The sequence below is a fragment of the Xiphophorus maculatus genome, chromosome 16, assembly GCF_002775205.1.
Source record: "Xiphophorus maculatus strain JP 163 A chromosome 16, X_maculatus-5.0-male, whole genome shotgun sequence".
NCBI lineage: Eukaryota > Metazoa > Chordata > Actinopteri > Cyprinodontiformes > Poeciliidae > Xiphophorus > Xiphophorus maculatus.
This window is the reverse complement of record NC_036458.1, coordinates 25,510,072-25,519,271: the sequence shown is the minus strand read 5'-3', so window position 1 is coordinate 25,519,271 and position 9,200 is coordinate 25,510,072.

The following is a 9,200-nucleotide window of genomic DNA, read 5'->3' as shown; positions in this document are numbered from 1 at the left end:
AGGCGCGTTTTTTTTTTGTTTTTTTTTCATTTTAGACTACCACTCGTAGTGCACTTGACAAAATGGAGCGGCAGAAAAAAAAGCTGTCCGGGGCGCAAAACAGAAAAAGGAAAAGGGAGAAGGATAAAGATGTTGGCGGGATGAAAAAAAGCCTTTCAATGTGGTTGAAAGATAGTAGGTAAGTACCGTCAGAGTATTAGCAGGACAGGAGGGTTGTAAATAATAAAGTTAGCTAAAGCTAGCAGCTAGCCTAATACGGAATCGTCCCATATTTGGCTGTTAAAAGTTGCCTCCCCTATTAAACCATTAAGGGACGCGATTTGTTTTGTATTTCTATTAATATCTGATACATAAACCTGTCACAGACACATAACCGCGCACTAAGTAAGAATGACCGAAATAAAACTCAGGAAATATTAACACAGGAAAGCTAAAGCTGCTGTGGCGGCAGTGCCCAGCTATGGTCCAACACTTAGCCCTCCTGGGTGCATTTTTTTCACTCATATGTATTATGGATTCTTTAATTAAAGATGAGTTGTTCAAGTTCATGTGTGTATCAGACAAATTAGTCATCAGAGTCACTAAAGCCCTTAAACTCAAAAAGGTTGGTGACCTATTTTACCAACCTTTTTGGCAGGGGGACACTTGAGTTTAAATGTCTTATTCAATACCACTACAGTGGTGTTGTGATGTATCTGATAAGTCAGATCAGATGTAATGTCCAATCAGTAACTGTCATCCAACAAGGAGATGATTTAAATTAAACTTTAATTTCTATTGTAGTTTGACTGCTGTATTTTTTAAGCCTATTTAACACAAAATGTATGTCATTCAGCTGTGATGGTGGAGAGAAAGAAGAGAAGATGATGAAAGAGGAAGAATCAGGACAGACAGGGGAAGGCAACAGGTTGGTCTAATGCAGGTGGAAGTGAGGGAGCAACTAGTCCATCTCAAGCAAAAATTTTTAAACATTATTTTTAAAAACGGTAAGATCTGTAATTTTTACAACTAATAATGCTTTTTTGACCACATGACTTAGTGGAGAACACCACAGACAAGGGATGAAGGAGACAGACATGAGGTCAGTGATAGAGGAGACAAGTGATGAGAACAGGTAGGCATTAGGAAAGCAACAAAAACCTATATACCATGATGGTTTGAGTTTCTGATGACCATCTTTGATTGTGTTCTTTTTTGGGGGAAATTAGTGCAGGCAGTCATGGTGAGTCAACCACGAGAAAGGAGAATGAGAAACAGAAAGGTGCAGATGAGGGCGAGGAAGAGCAGAGAGGACTAGATGATGAAGAGAGAGAAGCACAGAGCTGCAGAGGAGAGAGCCGAGACAAGGCTTTATTCAGAAGAACCATCTGAATGGCCTTTACCACACAAAATGGGGGACACATTTAGGCAGTACATGGTTGTAAATGGCCCACAGAAAGTTTCTGATGGTCCATATCCAGGATCAGAGAAGAATAAGAAGTGTTTTTCCAAAGCATACTGTTTTCGTTTACTGTCTAATGGAGAGAAAGTTGAACGAGATTGGTTACTGTATTCTAAAAATACTAACAGAGTATATTGTTTTGCATGTAAGCTTTTTGGTGAAGCTAAAGTTCTTGACACATGCCTTGTGGAGGGGTATAATAACTGGCGATGTCTTTCAAAAACACTGAAGCACCATGAAACTAGTAGTTCTCACATAAATGCTTATCTGACGTGGAAAGAAATGGCATCTCGCTTACGCCTAGGTAAAACTATTGATAGTGAACTGCAGAAAACCATGGCAGCTGAAAAAGCACACTGGAGAAGTGTGTTGACTAGAGTTATCGACTGCATACTTTTCCTTGTAGAGAGAAACTTGCCACTAAGGGGGAAAAATTCTCAGTTAGGAAATCCTAAAAATGGAAATTTTATGGGAATCCTTGAGCTCATAGCACGATATGATGTAACATTGGCAGAGCATCTTAGAAAGGCTGCCTCCAAACAAACCACTGGATATCTGACATGGTGCACTCAGAATGAATTTTTAGATTCAGTATCAGAGTGTGTTTTGAGTAAAATATCTGCCAAGATCAAGTCCTCTAAGTACTTTGCAGTGGAACTGGACTGCACACCTGATATTTCAAAGCAAGAGCAGGCCTCAGTCATCATTCGATATATGGGGGGGCGCCGAAGATATGTTCGCATCCACCTCAAAAATATGGAGTTGCGCCCCTGACTGGGGATGTTAGTGAGAGTGGAGAAGAACAGAAGAACAAACTGTGCTTAATCATAATATACTTAAGCACTTGTAGTAGTCCCAGCAGTAGCCATTTTTAACGAATGTAGTCTTAGGTGAACCCATCCATCTGGGTCCCCCACAGCCCGACTGTTAAACCCTAAGTTATTCAAACCTAAGGCAGATCTACACTGCTCAAAAAAATAAATGGAACGCTCAAATAACACATCCTAGATCTGAATGAAAGAAATATTCTCATTGAATACTTTGTTCTGTACAAAGTTGAATGTGCTGACAACAAAATCACACAAAACTCATCAATGGAAATCAAATTTATTAACCAATGGAGGCCTGGATTTGGAGCCACACACAAAATTAAAGTGAAATAACACTACAGGCTGATCCAACTTTAATGTAATGTCCTTAAAACAAGTCAAAATGAGGCTCAGTATTGTGTGTGGCCTCCACGTGCCTGTATGACCTCCCTACAACGCCTGGGCATGCTCCTGATGAGGTGGCGGATGGTCTCCTGAGGGATCTCCTCCCAGATCTGGACTAAAGCATCCGCCAACTCCTGGACAGTCTGTGGTGCAACGTGACGTTGGTGGATGGAGCGAGACATGATGTCCCAGATGTGCTCAATCGGATTCAGGTCTGGGGAACGGGCTGGTCAGTCCATAGCTTCAATGGCTTCATCTTGCAGGAACTGCTGACACACTCCAGCCACATGAGGTCTAGCATTGTCCTGCATTAGGAGGAACCCAGGGCCAACCGCACCAGCATATGGTCTCACAAGGGGTCTGAGGATCTCATCTCAGTACCTAATGGCAGTCAGGCTACCTCTGGTGAGCACATGGAGGGCTGTGCGGCCCTCCAAAGAAATGCCACCCCACACCATTACTGACCCACTGCCAAACCGGTCATGCTGAAGGATGTTGCAGGCAGCAGACCGCTCTCCACGGCGTCTCCAGACTCTGTCACGTCTGCTCAGTGTGAACCTGCTTTCATCTGTGAAGAGCACAAGGCGCCAGTGGCGAATTTGCCAATCCTGGTGTTCTCTGGCAAATGCCAAGCGTCCTGCATGGTGTTGGGCTGTGAGCACAACCCCCATCTGTGGACGTCGGGCCCTCATACCATCCTCATGGAGTCGGTTTCTAACCGTTTGTGCAGATACATGCACATTTGTGGCCCGCTGGAGGTCATTTTGCAGGGCTCTGGCAGTGCTCCTCCTGTTCCTTCTTGCACAAAGGCGGAGGTAGCGGTCCTGCTGCTGGGTTGTTGCCCTCCTACGGCCTCCTCCATGTCTCCTGGTGTACTGGCCTGTCTCCTGGTAGCGCCTCCAGCCTCTGGACACTACGCTGACAGACACAGCAAACCTTCTTGCCACAGCTCGCATTGATGTGCCATCCTGGATGAGCTGCACTACCTGAGCCACTTGTGTGGGTTGTGGAGTCCGTCTCATGCTACCATGAGTGTGAAAGCACCACCAACATTCAAAACTGACCAAAACATCAGCCAGACAGCATAGGTACTGAGAAGTGGTCTGTGGTCCCAACTACAGAACCACTCCTTTATTGAGTGTGTCTTGCTAATTGCCAATAATTTCCACCTGTTGTCTATTCCATTTGCACAACAGCAGGTGAAATTGATTGTCAATCAGTGTTGCTTCCTAAGTGGACAGTTTGATTTCACAGAAGTTTGATTTACTTGGAGTTATATTGTGTTGTTTAAGTGTTCCCTTTATTTTTTTGAATAATAAATTATTCACATTCAATGAAGAAGCTTATTTCTCTGAAAGAAAAGGAAACAGGCATCTCTCAAAAGATAACATAACAATGAATTATAAAAACAGGCTTTTGTACCTTGAAACAAAAAACACATTAGCTAAATCACAACCTTCTCTTGCATGTTTACTGATTTTTTATTAGTGCTAATTAAGATTTTCATTATTAAATATTAATGTGAATAATACCAATATTGTAGTTGAACTAACATTTTTTACATATTGTAATGACGCCAACACCGGAGATGTAGTCCCGCCAAACAGGGTTTATTAGAAATAGGTACAAGCTGCTATTCCTGAGGCTGCCGCTCACGCCTCCAACAAACGGGCACACTCAACCGTTAGCTTCGTTGCTAACTCCCCTCTGAACTCTCCCCCACTTCCGGTCCTGGTACTCCCGCTCCACCGATCCCCCGCCCACATGACAGGCCTATCACATGAGAGTGGGAGCCAGCAGAGTCAGACAGGGAAAGCCCATAACACTCTAACAGAAAGGATCACAATTATAACAAATACAAATAACCATATCGACCCCAGCAGAACTAAAACACAGAATCGTTACAATATATTACACTATATTGCCAAAAGTTTTCAGCTGTCTTCACTTACATCATTGACATCCCATTCCTAATCCTTAGGATTCAATATGACATTGTTCGACCCTTTATAGCTAGAACAGTTTTAACACTTCTGGGAAGGCTGTCCACAAGGTTTAGGAGTGTGTTGATGTGGATTTTTGACCATTTTTCTTGAAGCTTATTGTGAGGTCACATAAATGATTGTTGACAAGAGAAGGCCTGGCTCTGAGTCTCTGCTGCAATTTATCCCAAAGGCGTTCTAGTGGGTTGAGGTCAGGATTCTGTGCAGGCCAGTAAAGTTCATCCACACCTCTGCCATTCATGTCTTTATGGACCTTGTTTTGTGCTCTGGTGCACAGTCATGTTGGAAGAGGAAGCTCCAAACTGTTCCCACACAGTAGGAAACATGGAATTGTCCAAGATGTCTTGGTGTGCTGAAACATTCAGAGTTCCTTTCACTGGCACCAAGGGGCCAAGCTCCTGAAAACCAACCCCACACAAGGAAATTTCACGACTGTATTTATTCCACAGGTTGCATCCTATCACAGTTCCACGCTGGAATTCACTGAGCTCCTCAGAGGGACCCATTGTTTCACAAATGTTTATAAACACAGTCTGCATCCCGAGGTGCTTAATTTTATACATCTGTGGCCATGGAAGTCATTGAAACACCCGATTCTGATAATTCAAATACTTTGGGTAAGTCAAAATACATTGGCTTATTTTTGGGGTGATGGGTTCAGAGTAAACAATCTTTTACTTGAATATAAATACATAAACATTTGTGTAAAATTGCTGAAAAATATTTTTAAAAACCTAAAATGGGATAAAAATGACTGTACTACATCTATACAGTCTAGTAGAACAATTTCACACTGATTTTGAGTCTTTGGGTCACATGACTTGAAAGCTATTGAAGAAAAAACATATTTTTGTAATATTAAAAATATTGAAAATGACTTGATTTTCAATAGAAATGAATTCAATTGCATGATTAACCACTATTTGTGTAATTTGGTCTTAAGGCAAGACATGGGGTCTTGGACGGAGCACAGAGAGTCTCACTGGACAGAGCATTGGGGAACTCGGAAGGAGTAGACAATGAAGAGGGCTACCAGCCCCGCTTACTGGGGCAGAGCTGGGGTAGGTACAGGAGTCATAGATGTGACTGGAGCTGATGTTGGCGCTGGAGATGAAGATGGGACTGGAGCTGTGGGTGGCAGTGGTCTTCCATCCATGATTGCCAGGTAGCCTGATGTTCCCACCCTGCTTCCTCAAACAGCTCCACCAACCCTAAGGAAGGGAGATAGAACAAGGACACATCTGGTTGCTATGCCGAGACGTCTCCAGGCGGAGACGTTTGGCAGTAGCATTAATATATTCCTTGACGGTTAATTTCAATTCTTCAAAGTCCCTCTCGAATAGCATATCATCTGGGTCCATAATGTTGATTTTCTTACTTTCCGCGAACCTCACCATTACTTTTGGTGGGATCCTTCTGTCATGATTAGCGGTTTGAGGTGGTGAGGATTAAAGCAGTAGACCCAGGTTGTGGTGTGAAAAAAATATGATTTAATTATGAGTCTCAGTATACAAAGTCCAGGCAGCACAAGTGAGCAGAGATTCGAGGAGCTCAGATGCTGGTAGCAAAGTACATGAACATCAGACATATGACACGACTTACGACAAGAATCCGACAGAGAACAGGTGGGATTAAATATACAAGGGGTAATCAGGGAACACGGGACACAGCTGGGAGCAATCAGGGGCAGACGGGGCAACACAAGAACTAAATTGACACACAGAAAACCAAATCCTCACATCCACCTGTATCAAATCGAGATAGAATAATCAAGGAAAATTTTTAAGAGCAATTTTATGGGGGTTGGCAAAATTACAGTGAAATGTAATGTAAAATGTTATATCTTCAAGATGCAAGACGAAAAAAGACTAGTTAAGGCCCTATGTTGAAGATGGTAAGAAATAAAGGCATACTTTTCTGTTTTTCTATCTGCTCTGTCTCTCTCTGCTCTCAGCTCCCACACCCTGAGCTGTCGGGTGTAGCGATCAGCCCCTTCCTCCCGTTTCAAACCCTTTAATGTAAGAGTAAAAGAGCTAAGCATGATTGAAATATTTGCTACCTTTGGGAAAAACAAAGCTTAGTCTATCAAAGCAATGTAGCCAGTTTTGCTAGTTTTGATTTCGAAGGCATAAGATGGCAGTTTATCATGATTCAAAGTAAAATCATGAACTGCAGTCTGATGTTTATTGTTAATGTGTTTCTTCCTATTGAGAAGGAAAGTAAATAAAATGTGTAACATGTCTTTTGCTTTAAGTATTTACAAACTGCAGGGTTTGTTGTTTGTGCTGCAGAGCCATAGCTCCTCACTTCAGCGGCTCTGTTGGAGCCTGTGTTGTTGTTGGGGGTGGGGGCTAAAAATTGATTAATATTTTTTTTCTTAGATAAGTGGCAGATTTATTTCATCCTTTGTTTCCTTCACCTTTTAATATTTGATATTGTTTAAATACAAAAGTTTCTTTTATGATTGTTTTGGGGGAGGTGGGGGGGCAATTCTAGACTTTTCCAAGAGTCAAGAATCTACAAGACTGGAAGCTGTCCTCCCATGGAGGCTGTCCGCCCCGACTCTGTGGACGGGCAATTCCAGTGGCATGGGCGGGCACTGTCTTCCCATCCCGCCGAGCCTGGCTACCACTATCATTTGAAAGGTGGAGGTCTGCAGTGACCAGAAGACTTTGTAGAATACTCTCCAAACACGACTTGTGGTAACATAATCTTCAAGCTGGATAAAGATCCTATGATTCCATCAATCTACACTCCAATATCACTTATTCAGATCTTAAAATAATCTGCAAGACATTGATCACAACAAGACAACCCAAAGATAACCCAACATATTACACACTCTCACCAGACTTGATTTGTATAAAAAATTGGAATTACACAAATACAAGACTCAATAATTTAATACACTAATGCTAAATCCAAAATAAATGCAGCTTAACATTTTTAACAGGCTGAATGAGCCGACATAATTAAATTATTTCCTACTTCTCTAATCAATAGTAGATGATTTTATTATTCAATTCAATTTTATTTAGATAGCGCTATTCAATTATACATACATTGCAACTTATGCCAGTTATCAACAGTACAGTAATCAGTCATTTACTCATAGCAGTTAAAAAATGTCTATCTAGGAAACCCAGCAGATTCCATAGTCATTGACTTGCAGTGTTCTCTCCTCCTGGACAAGAACATAGCAATAATCGTTTGCATTGTGTTGTTGATTTTACAGCAATCCCTCACACTGAGCATGCATGGAGCAACAGTGGAGAAAAAAAACCTCACCTTTTACAGGAAGAAACTTCCAGCAGAACCAGAAGCTAGCTGAGTACAAGCAGCCATTTGCCCCGGCTGACTGGAGGTTTGAGAAGACAGAGCAGAATGCTCAAAAAGAAGCAAAGGAACTAATGTAGGATGATTTTCAGTGTTCATGAAAGTAAAAAATTAATACCAGAAGAACGGTGGAGAACTCAACCTTTCTCACTGAAAAAAGAGAGTGTACAATTAAAATGATCGACTTTTTCTAAGATCTATCTATAGATAGATCTATCTCCCGAAATCTTCCTGCCCCATCTGAGGGCACCACTGTGTTTTTGGTAAATTATTTTGAAAATATACATATTTTCAGAATGTGTATACAGTATTTCATTTTCCTGTTAATGCGGTGTGATCTTTGATTATAAAAAATACACACAAGTAATACAACTGGTACTATCAAAACTCAGGTCATCGTCCCTTTAAAAACTAAAAGGCTTTGCTGGTAAAGTGCCATGGACGTAATAAACACAATATTTATTTAGAGAATCTTACCACATTTACTCATTTTGAATTTACTTAATCAGGGAAAACACAAAACAATGTTGCATAATTTTTAAAAATATTGTCCATAGGCTCTCTAGTTGTAGGCCTGTCTGTTAAAAAGGCTTACCTGTAAAAAAATAAAAATAAAAAGAAACATTTTAATGAAACTAGCAATAAAATGAGAATTAACCTAAGCATACATGGGATCTTCACATTTACATCCAGTCAAATCAAAGGTTATTTGTATTAAAAAATAAGTATTATTTGGAATTTATTTCAGGAACAGCAACCAGGATTATTCCCTCTGTTTTATTGTCCTCTTGAGGGTGCTGTAGTCTTATTTAATTTAGTTTGTCAAGAGAACTCTAATCAAGCAGTAGCCGTATCTCTGTCCTCTTTGGGTTTTGCACAGAAAGACCATAAAGAGTAGATAGAAAATTACATAATAGCTTTTCTTTATCATTAAATGTTGAAGAAGTGTTGGTTGTTAAAAGCTTCCCTGAAAAGAAGAAAAGGCGTACCTGTGTTTGAAGAGTGGAAGGCTGTTTGTGCATCAGGAGAATGGAGTGTTCAGGTTTCTGTTCATGTGTGTTAAATCTGACCCTCTCATATTGATTGGTCTATTATAGGATGGAGAGAGAAGTGATGTTTATGCTGTGTTCAATAATGTCAGAAAAGGCTGGTGTGTGTGGATAGGAGTACAAAGGTGTGTATTTGGCCTTGTATTTGATAGTGTGT